We start from the raw sequence: 22,057 nt of genomic DNA on the forward strand, positions 1-22,057 counted from the left end.
AGCGGTGGTTTTCCCTGCTCCCTCATGCTCACTGCGCACCCCCTGCTGAATGCCCAGTTACACTCCTTCACGGCTAACGACCACTTCCTGGCGTGCTCCTTCTCAGCGTGTGACTTCCATTATCACTGACGTCAATGAAGTCAGGCCGGACTGGGTCCCCTTGTGGCAGACAAAGGCCCTCCTTGTAAAGGTCTGTACGGCTGCAAAGGGAGAACTCGCAGTATTTCTGCTGGGTTTCAAAAGCACCCAGAGACCCTACGCATTTCTAGTGTATGTCTCTGATGCAGCTGCCTTTGCCCCGGGACTTGACTGGGACAGAGATTTGTTTCAACCAAATAACTCTTCCGAATCTATAAAAGATGAGGGGGCACATGCACAGAGCACATGAGCATCTGTCCTCTTCGTCATCATCAACCATGGGCGCAGCGCCCATTGGTGTCCGATGCCTCTCTTACTATTTCCTCCCATCTTTCCTTGTCCGGTGAGGAGAGGCTTCGTTTCTGTAGACGAGCTCCACACCAATCTATTATGTCATCAGCCCATTCTCTGTGGGGTCGGCCTCTCCTGTTCGAACCGTCCATTATGCCGAATACCAGGGTCTTCGTCGTTCATCTGTCTTCTTGGCATTTGGATTATGGAAGGGAAGTGACCCCAAATTCTGTCCTTCTCCTGCCCATTGGTCTCAATAGTCTCCAAAGTCGTCCTCTGCCACATCGGCAGCCTCACGTGGCTGACAATAAGACATTAAGGGACACTGACGGTCAGCGGCTGGCATGGGAAAGCCACTGTGCATAAGACACATCATGCACGGCCATGCTGGATTTGAACTCCTGCCCCCACTGCCACCAGCTGGGAACCAGCAAGGCTGAAGAAGCCCTTTGCCTCTGGCAAAGGCTTATGCCTACATCCATCTATCAGAGCCCCCAGGTCCTGTGTGAGGCTCTACTTTCCAAGGCCCTGGGCCCTTGCCAGGCCTAAGAACAGGGTTATTGAAATCCCCCAGCGGGGAGCCGTTCTCAGGCACCTCTGGGAACACACCCGGGAATGCCTGGAGCTCACCTGGTCTGGGATGACCCATGCTCCCTGCCCATTCCCACTAGTGGAGAACTGCCGGAGGGGAGAGGGGGCTGTCTTCCTGCTGGCGTCGTATTGCCAGAGACACACAGGGGCCCTCTGGCACCAAGTTGTAGCGCCACAAGGGATTATTCATAACACACCATTAGAGCAGAGTGTCTCTCCCCGTTTCTTTTCTGAAAGGGTCCATTTCTCACTGTGCCTGGCACAGGCAGGAATCAGCAGCCTGGCCAGTAGCTCCTTGTAGGGGACTTCAAAGACAATATTAATTAAAGCGAAGGAGATGGTGGACTGTGAAGTGAAGGCCCATTCTCCCTGGGTGTCCTTCAGCCTTTCTTTTGTGCCTATATTGCCAGTATCTGAGGATTTTGTACAGGGCAAGAAGCAGTGATCCCAAATATTGACGGTGGGACAAATCAATGCTATCTCCTTTTTCCATGCCCATGCGCTCATTGATTTTTCTTTTTGTTGTTGTTACCTCTCTGTTTATGTAACGTCTGAACTTTGCACAACTGAACCGTTTAATGTGCAGAAAAGAGCCCTGTTGCCATGAAAACAGACCTCCAAATGACAGCATGAATGCTGAGATATCCCTGTTCTATTGGACCATGCTGAATGTATTTTAACCTTGATAAGTCAATAACTTTTCGTACAAAAGGAGCCAAAGCAGATAGGCTTTCAGGGGCTTGAATGCATTTAAACTGGAGAGTAATGGCCTGGTTTTAATCCCTGGGAAATCTCCCTCATTCCAGGGCCAGTCATTTTCAGAGCCGACTGACATTTTGGTCAAAGAATTACAGCACACATTTGTCACAACCAGTGATGAAAATGCTCAGCAGTTTGGGTTCCCTGTGCCAGTCAAAAATAATTATATTAAATTAAAGGGATGCTGTCATTTTACAGATCACTGATCAGATTTTGCTCTGAGTTAAATCCAGAGTAACTCCATTTCCCCAGTGTAATCACGATCAGAATCTGACCCTGTGTTTAAAGCCTTTGGGGTAGATTCCCACCTGGTGCAATGAGGTTTATGCCAGCAGATGTAGCTCCTGTGTGATTTACACTAAAGCAGAAGGACTTTTAAAAATCTTTGTTTTTCACCGTTGATGGAAGCTGCTTGCTTTTTTTTTGCAATTTACTCAGCTTAAACTTTGACATTTAAACTGGTCAATGTCATTTAACATTTACGGTCAGTTTCACTTTGTGAATCTCATTCATTAGCAAAATAATGTTGTGTGCTGGTTCCCAACATTGTTGGGAAATATCCATGCACTAAATATTACCCATTTTTCTTTTTTAATCATGGAATTATTTGTCCTGTAAAATCATTTATGTGGTCCATCTAAATTGTAGGCTGAAGCTGCTTAACAGTATCTTGTCCAAGACTAATACAAAGTTAAAATGTTCACTTGAATCAAAAGAGATTTCTTCTCCAGCAAACACACTGTAGCACTGCCAAGCCCCAGTGAGTGACTCCAGGTAGTTAAGACGTTTTATGTGGAAAAATGAGGTTTCTTTTTTAGTCCTGAATATAAAAAGCTCTTTCTATTTGACTTATTAATAGCCTGATTAAATTATCTTTGAACAATCTATTTGCTATTCACAAACGTATAATAGTTTTATTCTAATCGGTAGCCTAGACTACAACAGAGAAAGGAGATAAATAAGCAACAGCAGATTTATAAAGTTGCACAAGAATCTAGAGAATATGCTAGCAAAAAGAAAAAGAAAGAAATGAAACAAATGAATAGTATGAATAGCCCTGCTCAAAGAGATAATTTATTCAGTATAATGTATTTTCATAGGGAGGATAATATGTGTTATAATTACACAGAGGAATCACTCTCCTGAAAGCATATCTAGCTATTATTTTATTATAATTCCTCAACCTTAATGTTCCCTGGATGGGAACTAGTAAAAGGAAATCTCCAGAGGTTTGGAGATGTGGTTCCTTATCAAAATATTCTCCAAATTTCAGTACTCACACTGCCCTATCTCCCTGAGGTCTGCGAAGACGAACGGGTTTCACACAAAAAAAGGAGCTAAAAAGGCAAGAGGACAAGCCGAGGTGTTATGAAACTTCTGCTTCCTGTTCTGACCTATGACAAAAAATTCCGACTTCCAGTGAAAACAAAAAATACGTCAAAAACTGAGAAAAACTGAATTGTTTAGCATCTCTGTCAAGGTGCAGCAAAACCGTGGGTGACCGTCTGGGGTGGGAATACCTTACTGGGTCTACGCCTACACCCGCTTGGAGTGCCTTAAAATTATAAGAGCTGTGCTAAAGCCACCATCTCTTGGAGCCGCCTTTAACAGCATGATTCAGGTCCAACTGAAATCAATGGCAACTTATCCATTGACTTCCATGAGCTTTAGGACCAGGCCCTATCAGGAGTGGTTGTTTTTCCAAATGACCTATTCTCATTTGGGCTGGATGCAGGAATTAATGGCTGAAATTCTTTCAGCTGTGTTACGCGCGATCCTATGGACAGGCGGTGGGCAGGATTTATTCAGCCTGGGAAGAAGTCCCTCGCAAGAGCCTGCTGAGGACACCACGCTTCCCTCACGACTATGCATCGCCCTGGTTTAGAACCTGGCCAAACCACAGAAGGAGAGAGTAGGTCAGCGGCAGACCGGGGCAGGTGAATGCTATTGGGATACCCGTAGCGGGGGTCCCCTCGAGAGACCACGTCCCTCAGGGGCGCACCAAGCAGGGAGCAGTGACAGGGGATGCCCAGCCCAGCAGCCCCGCTGTGGGCTCCAAGGCGTGGAGGGGGGGGGGGTCACCCCGCTCGCGGACTACGAGTCCCAGATTGCCCCGCGGCCCCCAGGCAGAGCCCTGGAGGGAGCGAATGGCGCGGTGCATGCCGGGGCCTGTAGTCCCGGGGCCGGCGGCCGCGGCTCGGCTGCCTTTGAATTTTGCCGCGAAAAGAACGCGTGGCGGCGGCCCCGCCCCCGCAGGACGCTACGGGGCGTCACCCTGGTAACGGGCCGGGGAGGGGGCGTGGCCGAGCCCCGTGCGGGCGCCGGGCTCGGGCTCGGGCTCGGTCGCTCAGTGTCGCCGGAGCCGCGCGCCGGGCAGGAGGCGGGCGGGCGAGCGGGCCCGGAGCCGCCCCGGGGCAGGAAGGAGCCGCCGGAGCCGCGCGGGCGGGAGGGGCCGCGGCCCGGGAAGGGCCGAGGGGGCCGGAGCCGCTTCCCCGGGGCGGCCGGGGCGACGGAGGGCGAGCGGGGAGCGGCGCTGCAGCGGCCCCGCCTGTCTGCGCCGGGAGCTGGAGGCGCCTAGCGGGGCCCGCGCCGCAGTCCGCGGCCTCCGGAGCGCGGGGACCCGGCCGCGCCAGGCGCCTCGCACCCGCCCGGGCCCCGGCATGTGACGGCGCCGGCCGAGCTGTGCAGCCCCCAGCGAGCAGCCGGCGCCGCGGCGACTCCCCGTGCGGGGCCCGGCTCCGGCCGGCTCCGGCGCCCCAGCCCCGCATGGGCCCCTCGTAGCCGGCGGGCGCCCGGACCGGATTGGCGGCGCTCGGCGGGGACCCCCGGCCCGGTTCATGGCCTGCAGCGTCCCGGAGAGGCGGCCGCCCGGCGCAGCGCCGAGGGTGAGTAGCGGGGGGCCGGGCGGGGCGGTTCTCGGGGCTGGCCCCGGCCTCCCCGGCGGCGCGGCGGGAGAGCAGCGGGTCCCGCCCGAGACCTGACTCGGGGCGCCCCCCCCTGCTGCCAGGCCTCCAGCCCCGGGCACGGGAGAACCAGCCGCCTGCGCGGGAGCCGGGGAGCCCGGCGCTGGGGCGCTCAGCTCGGCCGGCGGCTTCTCGGCTTCCCCGGGAGCCGCCGCGCCGATCCCCCGGGGCCCGGCTGCGGGCTGCTTGGCTGGAGAGGGCTCTCCGGTCATCTGCCGCGTCCTGGATGGGACTCGAACCGGGGTGTAGGGGCCGGGTGGCTGCCTGAACTGCTGGGAGCAAACCCTGCAAGCGGGTCTTGGCCCAGGCCCATGCTCCAGAATAGCTGTTCGCCTGTACGGGGCCACAGGACTTGCCGCTGTTTGGTGCTGCTGCTGTTCTGCCTGCTAGCCTGATCCCTCGGTAGCTGGCAGTGCTGGGGCTGCTGCAGGGAGAAGTCCCCTGAAGGGCAGGCAGGGAGGAAATGCTGATCGCCAGCCCCTGGGTTTGTGTGAATAGCCCGGTCACAAAGGAGGCGGCTGAGCACCTGCTAGATCATCTGCTTTAGAAGAAGTCCTGTGGCACCTTAGAGAAGAACTGGTGTTTTGGAGCATAAGCAGGTCTCTGCCCAGGAAAGCTTATGCTCCAAAATACATTAGTCTGTAAAGGTGCCACAGGACTTCTGGTTGTCTTTGAAGACACAGGCTAACTCAGCTCCCCCTCCGACACTTGTCTTCTTTAGGAGTCGTTCTCGCTCACTGTTAGTCTTTTTCACAGTGGGCCTCTACGGATTTGTCTCCAAATATAAGGAATGGCCTGAAATGCCTTCCAGCAAGCGCTTGTGTGGCGCGAGAGAGAATCCCCAGTCGTATCTCCTGTACCTTCAGTGCAACCCAAACTGCCAGAAGCAAAGCAGAATGGTCAGCAAGAGTTAAATAGCTAATCTTGCTGGGCAGTAGGTAGCCTCCCGCTGTTTGAGCTGGGGGCGGTTCCTTTCACATGCCCCAAGGATGATCAAAAATACCTTTCCAGTCTGGCGGGGCAGAGAACAGCAACTTCAAGGGGTTCCCACCGCCCGCCAGGTACAAAGAACCTGCCAGAGCACTAAATCCAGCTTTGAGGAGAGATGCCAGATAAAGGCAATTTAAATGCTAAATATGGGAAGTTTTAATGTTGCGCAGCCCAAGTCAAAGGGCCAGTGTGCAAAGGCACTTCCGTTTGGGGGGACGTTTAGGATGTCCAGAGCAAAATACCCCAAGTTAGCTTCAGCGCGCTGCAAGCTCAGTTCCCAGGAAGAAGAGGGAGGGTAATTTTCAAATGCTTGCTTGTTATGGGGGAGGTGACCTGACTAGATCAAATAACCAAGTCTTTACTAGCTCTTGAGGCTTCGAGATGCCTGACAGCATTGGCTTCCCACAGAACTGTGTGTGCCTCGTTCCCTTTTGTGTGGCTTCTCTGGACACGTAGCCTGCGTGCAAGTCTCATCTTGTTGCTTGGTTGTCACAATGGCATGTTCCTGAGAGCAGAGTGCTTGTCGCCGTAGCGCCCGGTAGCTCAAGGAGGTAGCAGTAAATGCTTAGGGTTTGAAGGTTCGGTTCTTTTCTTTTTGAACTCCTTAGCAAGCGTCTCGGGTTGCTGCAGCTGAGCTAAGGTTTGAACTCAGAGGGACCATCTACTGTTTATGGCTTTCCTCCTCTCTAGCACGGCTCCTGACACACGGCTTGTGTGTTCGGTTTTTTTAGTAAAATGAAGGTGCGTGCGTGCGTGCTCTGATTCTGACCAAATGGCTCTTGCTCTGTTCTGAATGAAACCTGTGAAATGTGTGTATTACATGTCTTAGGTGCTTCCCCAGTTCCCCAGCTTCAGGCAGCCCTGTGTGTGTAAATTACATGCAGAATAATTTAATAGGTGATGAGCTTTTGTGGGACAGACCCACTTCTCCAGATCTGGAGAACCCTGGTCACGGCTACCTCTGAGACTAAACGGCGCGTGTAAATGATAAACACACAGCACAATTGCAAGTGACCGGTTTAATAGAGGGGTGTGTGTTTCTGTGCACTCGGTGTCAAGTCGCAATACACGTGACACTTTTAAGTGAACTCATTCAAAGTACATTGCTCACTAGAGGAAGCCGCAAGCTGCCAATAGCTTTCACCTGACAGGTGTGACAGCGAGGGAGAGAAGAGCAACTTGTCGTGTTCCTAACATACGTGGCCAGGGATCATCAGGGAAAAAACAGGAAATGCAAGGAAAGCGTAACCCGTTCATCCCCAGATGTACTTGGCAGGGAGGGGGAAGGACTGGCTGGGGCATTGCAGCTTTCTGAGCATGTGGGGTCTCTCACTTGGCTCCTCGATGTAAGAAGATGCAAATGTGTGCAAGAGAGCTGACCCATCCATGCGCGTGGGGAGCATTCGGATCAAGGCGAGGAAGTGGTTTGCTGACTTTTGGGAAGATTCCAGCATGCCTGGGCAGAGGGGTGGCTGAATTAGGTGAGGGAAAAGATTAGAAAACCCATTAAATCCTCTCTCTTGTCTCTGAGCCCTTATTGCTTAGAGGGGGAGGCCGCTGATGTGGATCTTTAGGTCGGTGGCATTCCTTCCCATCCTTGCCAGTTCAGCAGCTCTGTACATAGCCGGGCATGGCCTTTTTCTGTTCAAGCTGCAAGGTGTGGTGAGTTGAAATAAGACTGGTTATTAAAAATTTAGACCTCTCAGGCTCTGAATATTTATCCCAAGGCCAGAGGAAAGAGCGCCGTGGGAGGATGTGATTGGTCGGCTGTTCTGAGTAGAACCTAATGGCTGAACTGGAGCAGTGCGTGTTTTTAATGGCTCGCTTTCTTAGCGAGGCGCTGACCTCTTTCTCGCTGCTCTACCTGCTGGGAACAAAAGATCCCTATTAGGAAGCCATGGGACCCAACTGGTAGCTGCCTTCTGTGCTCTGCTTCCCTGTGACGATGGTTTTCGGGGGTGCTGGGATTCTTCAGAGCCTTCCACATGACTCTCTCAGTTGGGGGCATGCTCTCCGGGGCTTTCTGTGAGTGGGCAGCATTCCTCAATTTGCCAACTGCTCTGCCTGGGGGTTGAAGTGAGAGATCCCCGCTGCTTGAGGGAGATCCTGACCAGCGGTCTCTGCATCACACAGTCCTGTGCCCAGGAGTGCTGAGAGCCACTGAGCTAAACTATAAACCTGGTGGAAACCACTTTGAGCTGGAGCTATGGCAGGACCCACCCCCAGGAACCTTGTTCCAGCCCCTCTGTCGAGTGCGAATGAAGAACTTCTTTTTGGGTAATTAGAGTCAGGAGTCTCACTGAGTAAACACAGCCCTTGGGAAAGGTGCTGGCGTCTGCAGTTCCCAGCCAGCCACAGCGCAGGTGCGGCACTGCCAGCTTCTCCCTGCCTGGGAGGGGGTGTCCTCTAAGGCTGGCATGAGCAGCCTTTACTCTCCCTGCCCCTGCCACATCCCTGGCCTCCTCTGCTGTCCCCTGGTGCTTCTGAGCAAGACCACAGACACTTCTTTCTCAAGGCACCAAGGGGCCTGTGCTGAGATCGCCTGGATCTGTGGGCAGTGGGCATGCAGGGACGGTCTCTGCAATTACCTTGAGCTCCTCCGTTTCAAGCAGGATCCAGGTACGGTGGTGCCTTTGCAGGCCCGATGTGCTGGGCTTTCTGGTGCAGTCATGGTCTGACTTTTACAGGCAGCTTGTTCTCCGGCAGCTAGCTGTGGCCTTGAGCGGCTTTGCTGGTGGTGGGTGCTGAGCCAGTCTGCCTCAGCCTTGTGAGTCCCAGCCAGCGGCGTGGCAAACTTGGGGTAACTGTCCAGTCGCACTTCCTGTAAGCTGAGCACCTGGGCAGCTGTCCAGGAGAGATTCAGGTGCTGCCCAGCTGATTAGCAGAGTACCCACAGCTAGCAGCAGGTGTTTGTGTGAGTGGTGCACATAACAAATTTATTCCACCCAGGGATGGAAACCAGCAGGGGGAACACTGCTGGCGAGCCTGGGACGCAGGCAGCTACGTCTCACCCATCCGAAAGGAAAACATGGGCGTCTTCTGAACTCCAGTCTCTAAACTTAGTGACTGAATCTCTCATTTAATTAAGAATCACGCCGTGCCCCTGCACCGCACTCCGTGGTGCCCGAGAGAGGTGTCGTTCTAGGCTGGGAGGGCCGGGGGAAGATCTGTGGGAAAATGCAAGTCCCTGCATGTTCCATTTCCTCCTTTCCCCCGTTTGGGGCCAGATGTTGGGGTTTGTTGGGTGGTCACTTCAGCTAAAGCCCCTGTGAGGGTTGTCCCCTCCCTGATCTTAGTTAGAATTGGGTTTCTAAAGCCTCGCCAAGAGGGCCAGAGTTGCCTGCTGAGTACCACTCTGGTTGGAGCGTTGCCCTGTGTAGAATGCGTGCATGCTAGTAAAATGTGCATCTCCCCTGCGTGCGGTGCGGTGCGTCTACAGCTGTGGGTGTGCAGCTGGGCGCAGATTCGAGTTGGGCTCTTCGCCTGTGCCTCCCTGACTGCCACAGAAACAAGCCCTTCTGAGAGGAGCCCGGGCTGCCGTGGAGACAGCCGCTCCTACTGCAAGCCACAGTGGAAATGACATGTGCCCCTGCAGCCCGCACGCATGCGAAAATAAGACATTTCTCTTTTCTCCTCTGCCTGCACATTCCTCAAAAACCTAATATTCACGGAAGGTAATTCAATCAAAGAGTGATTCTTATCGGCTAATGCGGCAAAGCTGGCACAGGGTGAGCCTGTGAGCCAGGCACACACAAGCCCTGTTTTATTACCTCCTGCTTGCCTCAGAATTGCTTTTCTCCCTCGAGTGAGCCGGCTAAAGCTGGCTTTATTATGTTAACCTATTTGCGTGTCAAGAGCTATTGTGCCTCTTTTTATCTGTGTTTGTATTTGCTCGGTGCAGGGAAGAAAGGGACGAGGGGAAAATGGATGGCTGGTCAGTGCTTTGCACTCTGGGGGCACTGATTGGTTGCTAAGTGATTTGCATCCCCGGTAATCGCTTTTATCTCCGAAGGATGTCGTGGATAATTATAAGCCTACTGACATCTTTTGAAATCTGCCTAATGGGTGTTTTAATTTACATGGGGAAAAGGGGCTGTTTGCGTTGCTCTGACTACAGGGTGTGGGGGTATATAGTTTTAAAATGATTTTCCGTGCACAGCGGAAATGGCTCCCTATGAGTTTAGGATGGCCAAGCTCCCATCCTCCAGTGAAACTAACCGAGCTCCAAAGCTATTGGAGCTCCAAAGCCACGTTGTGGCTTTATTTGTCGGGAACCTCTGCCTGTAGCAAAACCACAGCTGATTGTGTGTCCCAGGCTTGGCCTTGAATCCCCTTCCTGGTGTTTGAGCGGTAGCCCTGTTAGCCTGTAAACAAAAAGCAGTTCTGTGGCATGCTCTAAGCATTGTTCTTTCTATGTTACTGACTTTCCATGGTCTCTTTTTCCCCCTGGGAGCAGGGGAGGGCTTCTCCTTTCAGGCCGTGTTCACAGATTGAAGCTCTGTGTTAGGCCCACTCTGTCAGGAGCTTCTTAAGCGATAGACCGAGGCAGCAGGCCTGTGACTGCGCCACTCTGAGGCAAGGCCACGGGTCCTGAACAGCGTGGATGCTACATCCCTTTTTTGAAGCTCCACCCTTGCCCCCTTGCTGCCCTGCCGGGAGAGGGAGTGCAAAGTGCCAGCCTGCTGAGAGAACCCAGGGCAGATCTGCTGTGTGAGTTTAGAACTGGGGGTTGTCTAGCTAGGACTAAGACCTGGGCCGCAGCGAACGTCTCGACGTGAGGCAAACTCGCGTGACTGATTAGTCGCACGTACAGCCTGGCTCCTGCCGCCGCTGGGTTCGCCAGAAAATTCTTGGAGCTCGGACGAGGGGATTAGCCGCTGCCCCTCGTGCTGGCTGCCGGGGGTCAGATTAGGCGACGTTCAGTGTCTCTCGCTGTCCCAGGGCTGCCGGTGGTGCTGGCGGTGATCTGCTTTCAGGGGTCCCAGAGGGAAGCTGGAAACTTTAGAAGCGGAGCTGGGGACATCTGGGGCTTTCGATAGCAGGGAGGTAGCTGGGGACATCATGTCTTACTAATCTGATAGAGTTCTTTGAAGGGGTCAGCAAGTGTGGATAAGGGGAACCAGTAGATATTGTGTACTTGGATTTCCAGAAAGCCTTTGACAAGGTCCCTCGCCAAAGACTCTTACGTAAATTAAGTTGTCATGGGATAAGAGGGAAAATCCTTTCCTGGACTGAGAACTAGTTAGAAGAACAGAAAATAAAAAGGTGGCGGGCGGGGGCGGGTAGGAATAAATGGTAAATCCTCAGAAAGGAGAGGGGTAGCTAGTGGTGTTTCCCAAGGGTCAGCCCTAGGATGGGTCCTATTCAACTTATTCATAGATGATCTGGAGAAAGGGGTAAACTGTGAGGTGGCAAAGTTTGCAGATGATACTGAACTGCTCAAGGTAGTTAAGACCAAAGCAGACTGAAGAACTTCAAAAGGATCTCACAAAACTGAGAGGCTGGGCAATAAAATGGCAAATGAAACTTAATGTGGATAAATGTAAGGTAATGCACATTGGGAAAAACAACCTATTTTGAATACAATGTGATGGGGGCTAATTTAGCTGCAACTAATCAGGAAAGAGATCTTGGAGTCGTGGTGGATAGTTCTCTGAAAACGTCCCTGCAGCGGCAGTCAAAAAACCAAACAGTGTGTTAGGAATCATTTAAAAAGGGATAGAGAATACGATGGAGAGCATCTTATTGCCCTTATATAAAACCCTGGTGCACCCGCATCTCGAATACTGTGCACAGAATTGGTCTTCTCATCTCACAAAAGAAATATTGGCGTTAGAAAAGGTTCAGAAAAGGGCAACTAAAGTGTTTAGGAATTTGGAACAGGTCCCCTGTGAAGAAAGATTAGGGACTGGGACTTTTCATTTTAGAGAAGAGGAGGCTGAGGGGGGATGTGGTAGAGGTGTATAAAATCATGAGTGGTGTGGAGAAAGTGAGCAAGGAAAAATTATTCACTCGTTCCCATCGTATCAGAACTAGGGGACACCAAATGAAATTAATGGGCAGCAGGCTGAAAACAAATAAAAGGAAATTCTTCACACAGTGCACAGCCTGTGGAACTCCTTGCCAGACGAGGCTGTGAAGGCCAGGACTATAACAGGGTTTTAAAAAGAACAAGATAAATTCCTGGAGGTCAGGTCCATTAACGTCTACTAGCCAGGATGGGTAAGGAATGGCGTCCCTAGCCTCTGTCGGAAGCTGCAGATGGATGGCAGGAGAGAGGTTGCTTGATCGTTACCTGTTCGGTCCCTTCCCTCCAGGGCACCTGGCGTTGGCCACTGTCGGCAGACAGGATACTGGGCTGGATGGACCTTTGATCTGATCCGGCGTGGCCGTTCTCATGACTGGGGGATGAAATACTGTGTGTCCCACAACAAGCCGGCTGAGAGACCGTACGGAAGTTGACATTTACTTTTTCATTCTTAGGTTTCAGAGCCCACATGCGTTGAGATGGATGGGCTGTTTGTGGCTCTCAGTACTGTCACGGTCTGGCTGTGCCTTGGGGCAGAGAGAATGGATCTGTTTACAATTGGGCTATGTTTATCGGGCTTTTTTTTTTTTTTCCAACCTTAAAGGCTAGGAACCAAAGCTTGGCTGAGGGAGGAGGGAGTAGTATAAGAGCAAAGAGAAATGCTAGAGCACAACTCTGCACCTGCTGCCATTGCTGCAGACCACATGGGGCCTGGCTAGCCACGTGCGCGTCACTGTTCAGCAATGCAGCCTGTGGCCACCTTCTCCATTAATGTGGTCCCCGGCCTATAGGGATGCTCGGTTCCCAGCATGCACCTGGAACTGGTCACTTGGCACTGAACTCTGGTCCTTCATTTTCCAGAACCTTGGGGCCACCCTCCCAGAATCTGTGCCAGTTGCTAATGGAGTCTTAATTTGGGGAAAGGCTGGCCAGGGCAGTGAAACCTCCCCATGGGTGGAGAGTCTGTCTGTCTGCCTGGCCAAGCTTTCATACTGAGCTGGTCGGTAGAGACCCAGAGAAGCGGGGGAAGGAGCTGTGCGCTCCCCTTGGCAAAGACTCTTTCTGCCGATGCTGTTTGCAGGAAGGCCCTTGTCGCGTTCTGAGAAGCGACATGCATTCCCTACCGTCATCACATGTCTGGTGCCCTTTGGACTGTGCATGTGTGTGGGGTTGAGGCCACAGTTCCATGGAGTGCATCAGCCATGCCCGCCCACCTCTCAAACGTGGGAGCGTTAGCCCTGACTTGACCATGTTTCTGAGAACAATTCCCCCGCTGTCCATGTAATTTACGAGCTGACCCTGTTGCCCTGCAGGGCTGGTGTGGGTTCATGAATGCTAGCACACGAAGACTGCTGTAATACCACCAGCTTTGCCAGCGGGCTGCGGGAGGAGGGATGGTGAACTTTCCTGAGGGTAAGTTGGCCTTTGAGGAATGTGACTGGCACAGAGACCTGTCACCCAGTGACTGCCTTGTTTCTGCCAACTCTTAACATGTAAAAGCAACGAGGGGTCCTGTGGCACCTTATGGACTAACAGAAGTGAATGAGCATAAGCTTTCATGGGCAAAGACCCGCTTCGTCAGATGCAGGACGTGCTGCGTCTGACAAAGTGGGTCTTTGCCCACGAAAGCTTATGCTCATCCCTTTCGGTTAGTCTATAAGGTGCCACAGGACCCCTCATTGCTTTTGCAGATCCAGACTAACAGGGCTACCCCTCTGATTCTTAACATGTAGGGAGGTGAAAACAGGTCATTGGAAAATGTGATGCGTTCATTTAATATGGGTCCTCTGGAGCTAAGCAAAGGTTGATGTGGGTTTCCAGGTAGAGCTGGCAGTGCTGGCATTCAGTTGGAAAGCTCAAAAACGCCTGGAAGCTGCCTATGAGATCATGTCTCTCTGATGGTGTCTTACTGCTGGAACATGGTAGACATCCGTGAAGCCCAGGCGGGTGGGAAGCTAGCAGTGTCCCTGTAGAACAAGCCAGGGGAGCGTGAACCACCCTGCAGCTGTTTATCTCCCCGGCATGCTCCTCAGATTGTTCTAAATTGCTGTGCAAGACGAGCAAGAAATTATTAATGTGCGTCTTGCCTTCCCACCCCCTTTCCACGTGGCATCTCGAAAGCCTGTTCAGCATCTGGGTGATGCAGGGTTGTTTTGGTTTGGTTTTGGTGGGTTTTTGGTCTTTTGTTTTGGGGTTTTTTTTGTTAGTGAGCAGCGCAGACACATCTATTTATGGCTCACTGTAAACAAACTCCCAATGAAAGAAAGTTAATGACCTGAAACTGACAAGAGCCTGCTGGGAATTTTTATAGCTCCTGGGATTCCTTTTGCTAAAGAGAAGATCAGATCAGCATTTGTGACCCAAAATGGTAAGCCACACCCCCCGCCCCCGAACCGCAGCTCCCAAGCAGTGATTTGTGGGTGAATTCAGCTGGAAGCTGCAAAGGCACAAGGGCTTAGCAGAAGCTACACAACAAAGAGGGGGGGTTCAGCTGATTATGGATGGGTCTGAACTGAGCTCTTGGCTCACAGGTGGATGGCGCGTGCGTGTCTTTCTGTGGGTCCCTCTCCCCTGCCCTCCCCCACCGCGCCCCTTTCTGGAATCAAGGAATCTTGGAGGCTTTTGCCATCTGTCTGTTGTAGGTCATTTTTGTCATGCTTCAGGCTGGCACTAAAGCTGGCTTACCATCAGTGGTAACTAAACACTAATAAAGCCTTAGTACTCTGCAGTGAAGAGATTTAGCTGTCAGAGATAAATATTCATATTGCTTTCTAATTCAGCATCAGCTCCTCGACAAGGGAGCGGTGGGGAGGAAAGAAGGAAATACTGCCAGGTGGCTTTTACTGGTAATGCTGCCAGCCTGTGGTCGGTCACTGTTTCTATAGGGCCAGCTCCCCCTCGGAGTTTAGGGTATCATTTTTAGACTCCAGCGCTGTTGCTGATTGCATGGTGTGAATATTCCCACTCAAGCTACTGAATTAGGAGGCTCTTAGTCTGATGCAGACTGGTCCATGCATGTGCCTTTGCTGTTCTTGATAAAGCCAGAAGCAGGGCTACCGCACTGGCTGATATTTACTGACCTAGTTGCTCTGATTTTTTTTTTTTTTTTTTTCTTCCCCACCCCTGTACACACAGCCTGTATATACATGCTTGGTTTGATTTACTGCATAGAGCTGGCAGTTACAGCTGACAGATTGAAAGAGGCTTTAAGTGATTCGGGTTAATTATTAGTAGTCAGGGGAATATCCGTTTTTAAAGGGATGCCCTTGGCTAGTTTGGAGCATCAGTTTAGGCTTTTTATTCTCAAGAGGTTTGCAGAGACTCAGCGTAGAATAAGAGTTTTCCCTTTTAAGGAAATACTGGCTGAGTTTTACATCCAGTGCATTTCTCTGCAGTTCAGAAGTGCAGCCTCTTATTGGGGCATGAGAATCAAAAAGGAGATTTAAACCAAGAAGGAGGGTTGCCTTTCCTCTGTCCCAGGTGAGTGAAATAAAGTGGTGACACAGTAGAAGTCCTGGGTTGTAGGGCCACCCTTAGTGTACTGCGGAGTCGGTTCCAAAAATGAGTTGCTGACAAGCTGCGGTCCAGGACCTTCCTGGGAGTTGCCTTGAGAACATTCGTGTTTTTCACCATTGTATTTTCCTAGCTTTTTAAATAGGTTTCTCTTAGAAACCCACAGGAAAGGGAAACTGATCACACAGGGGCAGCAGCAGATTTGACTTGACGCAAGGTGCCGTCAGGTGCCCAAAATAGAGTCCCATGTCAGGGCTTTATTTTCTGCATTCTCTGTGATCTTGGGATAACCTGTAGCCATAAGAATGGGGAGAGGTGCAGAATTAGAGAAGTGAATTTTCTGTCTGCCCCAAATTAAGATCATGTCAAGGAGTCATTTATGGACCCATTTGATATGGCTTTTGAGTCTGCCTGTGTGTATTTGTCTCTGGCTTCCTTTTCTATCTTTTGTTCTCGATGATTCACTGCCTCCAGGGTTCTGCAGCCCCATTCTGGCTTCCGAAGTTGAATGTAACTTGTACGGAAATCGAGTGTGCGTGTAATAGAAATAGTCCATTAATATCGGTGTTGTAGCTTTATGATCTTGGAGGGCTTATCTTTTCTTGTGTAATTCCCATTAATGTCAATGGGAATTAAACAGACCAGAATAGATGCATAATATCTAGACAGTCAGCAGTGAGTTTCTACATGAATAAATCACAGAGAATAAAATGAATAACGTATACCAGAAAAACACTCTAACCTCCTCACTGTGTGTGACTGCAGCAATCCTGAAATAGTTTCTGGTCCCCACCACAGAAAGACAGGGCTGTATGCTAATGCAGTCCACTGAGTTGGATATGAAAGGAACTGCTGGAAAGAACTATCAGAGGGGCAGCCGAGTTAGTCTGTAGCTTCAAAAACTACAAGAAGTCCTGTGGCATCTTATAGACTAACGGATATTTTGGAGCGTGGAGCGGGTTTTTGCCCATGAAAGCTTATGCTCCAAACTATCTGTTAGTCTATACGGTGCCACAGGAGCCCTTGCTGGAAAGAAGTTAATACAGGAAAATGTTTGGAAAAAGTAATGGTTGCCCTGCAGAACTCTGCTCTGTGGCCAGGCCTCTTCTCTGTCTGCCCTTTTGAGGGGCTGCTCTTCATCGTACATGTGACAAAGGTTAAGACTGGTATGATGCCGTCCTTAAGGAGCTCAACAAGGCTCCTGGGCGGCTGTGTCCCAGGGCACCCTGCAGAGAAAGCGTTCTCATGGGTTTTGTGTTAGCAAGAAGTGCCCTGTGGCAGCAGCTGTGTGGTTGCGGCCCTGTCAAAGCAAACAGCTCCATGGCTGCGGGAAGGCCTCCAAGTTTCCTAGGGGCTCCAGAAAAGCATCATGGGTTCAGTCAGGTTCTTCCAGCTAACAGCACAGCAAAGGGCTGTTGCCTTTGACCCCCGTGCCCTGGTACTCCCAGCAGAGATGGCTCCCCGAAGCCAGACCTCCTGTTGTCTCTGGTCTTTTGTGGCTTTCAGAGAGCAGGAGCAATGTGCACCCTCTCCCACTCGGGTGCCCTACGACGAAGGGGCCCTGCTCTGGGCTGGGAAGACGAGGGTGCCAGGAACGGACTGAATGCTAGGCCAGGCAGGGCTGGGCGCTCTGGCAGCGTGGCTGGGACAGCGCGTGCTCGACCTGCTTCAGTCTGGACTCCCAGCCATTGGGCCATGGGAGCATCTGTCGCCCCAGCTGCGTCCGGCCCTGCAGCTGCAATTCCACGCTCCCGGCCTGCGCCTTGGTGGGAGGCGTGGAGGCTGGAGCGGCGTGGGTGCCTAAAGGACAGGTGCAGCTACAGAATTAGAAGGCTGTTAGTGTGATGCAGACTGGTCCATGCGTGTGCCTTTGCTGTTCTTGATAAAGCCAGAGGTGCAGGGCTACTGCACTGGCTGATACTTACTGACCTAGCTGCCCCGTCCTTAAGGAGCTCAACAAGGCTCCTGCACGGCCGTGTCCCAGGGCGCCCTGGAGAGAGAGAGTTCTCGTGGGTTTCGTGTTAGCGAGATGTGCTCTGTGGCGGCGGCAGCTGCGTGGTTGCAGCCCCTGTCGAAGCAAACAGCTCCATGGCCAGGGGAGTTTGATGCAGGGTGTCTGAGCCCTGAGCTGGAGATGCCCCTGCGGGGAAGTCTGTGTCAGGGCTCGCTACTCGCTCTGGGCATTGCTGTGGCAGCTCCCAGTGGGCAGGCTTTGTCTGCTAAGCTGGTTGGCCCCTCCTCCGCAGCTCCACGTGCCAATGAAGGATGTTACTGGCTAAATGCAAATGGGAAGCGGTGCTGACAGACAGCTGGGGGCCCGGCTCCCTCCCCCTAGAAGGGGTGGGGCTAAGTGCGGAAGAGGTGGGGCTTGGGGTAGTCAGCTCGCCCCCCCACCATGTGCAAAGTAGTGGCACAGCGCTCCGGGACCAAGGGCACCTGCCCCCTTCCCCACCACCCCCATGTCAGTGGGCCTGCAAATGGGTCAAAAGCTCCTGCTCCCATTGCTGGTCACCTGAGCCGGTCTGGCCGTTTCTTCCCGAGGCGAAGCTAGGGCCAAGGCCTGAGCCCACCCCCGCCTCAAGCTCAGTCTTTCTCGGCCTCTGCCAGGAACACAGATGGGAAGCAGTAGTTTCGAGACAGCCCTAATGCTTGGGGATATGAAAGATTAAGGTTGGTGACCATTTTTTAACTCAATAAGGAGAGAGACAAGCTGGAGTCTGCAGTCCGGAGATATAATTAGTTCGCAGCAGTGGCGCTTTCTTGATTTAGCTTCAGAGAGCAGAACAAGACAAGGATGTTATACCCAATTAGCAATAACATACAGTCGGCGCTTGAATAGGTGAGATAACAAGCTATTTTTACGACTTTTCTTTACGGACTTTACAAAACAAGGGGGTATCGAGTCTTTATTTCTTTCCCCCGGGGAACAATTATTAGCGATCCAGGAATTTCCAAAGCCAAATGATACATTTGTTAACAAAAACAATAAAAAGCCCAGCGGTTAAAATATAGCCGCTGGCAGCCTGGGGATGGCGTGGCAGGAGACTCCTGTGAAGGCAGACCTTCCCGTTCCTGTAAGAAGTGTCACTCGCTCGGGGCTGTTCTCCACGCTGGCTTTCTCCCGCAGGACACGTGAGCTGTCAGCGGTGACTCTGACCTGTTGTTGGCTGGCTGCAAATGTAGGCGCTTGGCCGTGGGGAAAGCCTTTGTTTTCTGGTAGAACTGTGCGCTCAAGGGTAGTTCTTCAAAGGCCCTTTGCACTGGGATGTCGGCTAAACGCCTGCGGGGAATAACTCTTCACCTCAGACAGCGCAGCGCTAGGCGCTAACTGGGGTATTGTTGTTACTCTCTCCTTTGATCTTGAGTCTTGGCTGCTGCTGAACGTGTTGGACGTCCCACTGCTTGGTGTTGGGGCCGCACACTGTGATAGGCCTTCGGGAAAGAATACGGGTGAAGGACGCCAGGGAATTACCTACAACTGCTCGCAGGAACAAATGTCTCTTGGTAACTACCGAGTCATGTACTAAATGAAGACAGGATGGGGAAACTGAGGCACAGAGCAGGGGAGGGGCTTTGCACAAGTCCAGTGGCCAAGCTGGGAATAGAACCTGGTTCTCCGACATGACACGCGGTGCTTAACCCGCTGAAACGCTGCCTCCCTCAGTGGTATACTTTTCCGTGATGGTTCACTTACCTCCCAGACTCTTGCTACCTGGCGTGGGCCAGCTGCACAGGAGCACAGAGCGCCCAACTCACCTTCCTTGAGGAGCACGTCTGGGGCGGCCCGGCTGTGGTACAAAGGGGCCCACGCTTCCTGCCTGCCACGGCTGAGCGTTGGTTGGCCTGTGCGGCATAGAACCTCCCGTCCGCTGTGACCGCTTCCAAGCCTGCTGCAGTCAGGCCCTTCCCGCCTGAGCTGGCGTTCCTCGCCCCGGGAAACTTCCCTTTGGGCTGACCGAGGGGGCTGTGAAACCCATTGGTGCTGGGGGGCAGAAAGGGCAGCACTCGAGGCCTTGTGAGGAGCTGGCCCTCCGGCAGTGCACAGGCAGCCTGCAGAGTGGCGGGTTGCTGTGCGTGTGGGGAAACTGAGGCGTCCCATTCAGCAGTGCCGTGCTCGATACCAGTGTGTGCCAGTTGAATGGGTGGCTGATTTCCAGGGCTGTTCACTTGCATCCTGGGCTGTTGCAGGCTCAGGGTCCGTCCTGGGAGATCATAAGCCTGGGGTCATTCGAACCAGCACCAGCTGCTTGTTTTGGTTGGTGGCATGCAGCTGTCATTAATCTAAGTGGCTTTTTCCTTTTAAGGGCAAGGCCTACGGTTTTCTGAGAGATGCTGCTACTCTGTGACCTCCAGTCTTGTCCCTTGCATGGTATCGGCTAGATAACCAGATGTCTGCCAGCCGACAGCGCTGTGTTCCCCGCTTTATATTGCTGCCTGATGACAATTGATTTTCCTCCTGTGTAAACCTGGCGTGGGCGGGACTGCTGAGGGGTGTCTCTAGCACAGACCGAGCTCAAACGCTGCTCCTTTTAGTAACAGATGGAGTAAGAGATTCTTAGTCCTGAGCCCCCTGTGTTGGGGTCTTTGCCCCCGAATGCAGCTGCGGGGGGTGAGGTTCTGTGGCCTGCAGTCTGCAGGAGGTCAGATTTAGATGATCCTGGCAGTCCCTTAAAGCCGGCAAGTCTGTGTCCACATGGGGTGTTTTCTTGCTCTTGCTTAACGAAGTCTGAGGAAGGCATCTGGTTGGCCCCCCCAGGTGTGGCACCGGGATGTGGGTGTCCAGCTCTACGCAGGCTCTGCTCCCATTGAAATCCGGAGTGGCCCGTTTCCGTTCCTGTCAGGCCTTCCCAGTGCAGAGGAAGGGGCTGGGCCAGGTGGAGATGCTGGGAGCCCTGAAGCAGTGTGAGGTGGGGAGCGGAGGGGGTCTGATCCCTTGGAAGGTGGCCCAAGAAGGGAGCTGTTCACCCCCCCCCCCAACAAGCAGCACTAATTGTCACCCCCTTGGCAGAGCCAGCAGCGACTGAGCCATGGGGCCAGTCCCCTCCTGCCCCCCAGGGTCGCTGCTGCCCCGGGCGTGACGAATGGTGCAGTCTGTTCCCCTCGGCCAGCGCAGAGCAGCTCCCTCGGTCCCGGGAGAGAAGGACGCCGCTGACCGAAATGCTGGCCAGTCCCTCTCCTATGTGAGCGGTGTGAGCCCCATTTGTGTCACACGCTCCTAGCACATGCCGGCTGGTGGCGCGGCGCTGCTCTGCCCGGCCCCCCGCACAGCTACCGTAGCTCGAAAGCCACCTGCGCAGAGGTTGGGCTGTAGGAGCTGGGCAGGGGCTCGTGTCTGTAGGAAGGGGGATGACCACCATGCCCATCCAGCTGGTCACCGCAGAGCATGGTGCCCTCGGGAGGGCAGGGGCTCATCCACGCCCCGTCCCACGGAGCTCTGGCCAGGCTCCCTACACGCTGGGTGGGACGTTACACATCTGTCGTGGTCAGGAGGAGTGCGTGCGCCCGGGGGTGTCCTGAGCCGTGCTCTCTTGTCGAACGGCTGCTCCCCCTGCGGGCGTGCTGGCATCGGTCCACCACCGCCAGGCCAGTCGCTGCGCCCAGAGCTCCCAGTGCCTGGCTCCACTTAGAGCACCCGCTGCGCTGCCTGCAGTGGGCATCCCTTCCGCAGGAGAGCCCCACAGCAGGATCAGAGCCCTGAGCGGGGTCTCCTCGCTCCTTGACCTCCCCGTCTGCGTCTTGCGCTGTGCCCCTCTCTGTGGCATCTGGGCTGATGCCAACATCCCATTTGCTCATGTGGAGTCAGCCAGGGCAGGCTCTCAAGCTCTTCCCTTGCCTGTGCTAGGCACCGGGGGGGCCAGGCATTTGGGGTGATGCACGTGCCCTTAGTTGCTGCTCTCCTGAGGCCAAGGCGCCCAGTCACCTGGAAGTCAGGGAGAGCGCCTGTTCTTGGAGCCAGAGATGCTGGCCTGAATCCGACGCCGGCTCCGTCTTCCCTTCCCATTGCTGTACTTCCACCACTGCAAGGAGCAAACCTTCTGTGGTCCCCTCTGGCTGCTAAGGCCTTCAGCCGGCTCCTCCTGCAGAGTGCTGTCCCCATCCTTGGCGCTCTGCCGGGAGGAGGGTCACAAGGGGCTGGAAAAGAGGCCGGTGGGTGGGGCCATGGGGGAGCTGAGCTGCCTCGCGAGCGCCGGAAGAAGCACAGCCGCGCTATTAACGCACCACAATAATCATCAGCTCGCATTGTGATCATTAAGACTATTAGAAGGAAATGCTCGCTTGAAGCTAATGTCAGACTTTGTGTTCTGCTTTGCAAACGCACGCAATTAATGCCAATCAGATTCAGGAATAAGCCAACTTGAAATCATGTCTGTTTCATCTCATTTGTCAGCTGTTGCTATTCTGTGTTGTACATTTTCATACAATTGCTATAAACATAAAAGGGAAACTCCGCATTCTTTAGAGGGCTCGTGTATTGTTCCATGTTCGTTTTAATTACTTTGCATTCAGAGGCTCATCTGGCCTCACCAAGAGCGAGAGAAAGTAGGTCTTTGTAAAACAAATATATAAATCTTGAGAGATCCCTTATTTTCCTATTCAGCAGTTATGTTGGATTATCTACAGCTCAATAAGAAAAGCTCGTTCGCTTTCCTTTTGCAGGGAGCTTTTTGTCTCTTTGCTCAGAACTTGGTCTGTTTTGTGCATGTGCATTTCCTCTCGGGGGGTTGCGGGGAGGGGGAGAGCACAGAGTGAGGAAAGCTGGAATTTGACCGGATGGTGGTATAAT

General features: G+C 53.0%; 1 protein-coding gene across 2 annotated transcripts in view; it reads left to right on the forward strand.

Annotated features, from left to right (window-relative positions):
- The first annotated feature begins 4,170 nt into the window (after positions 1 to 4,170).
- Positions 4,171 to 22,057, forward strand: part of FAM222A (family with sequence similarity 222 member A) — a 92,964-nt gene continuing 75,077 nt past the window's right edge. Inside the window, exon 1 of one of the 2 annotated variants that reach the window (XM_075012569.1) lies at positions 4,171 to 4,664. The gene's annotated coding sequence lies outside the window, so the exon portion shown is untranslated. Of the gene's footprint in view, positions 4,665 to 15,213; positions 15,241 to 22,057 lie in introns of those variants that run through there. The other variant, XM_075012570.1, reaches the window with a different exon arrangement.

Source organism: Carettochelys insculpta, chromosome 18 (assembly GCF_033958435.1).
Source record: "Carettochelys insculpta isolate YL-2023 chromosome 18, ASM3395843v1, whole genome shotgun sequence".
Taxonomy (NCBI): domain Eukaryota; kingdom Metazoa; phylum Chordata; order Testudines; family Carettochelyidae; genus Carettochelys; species Carettochelys insculpta.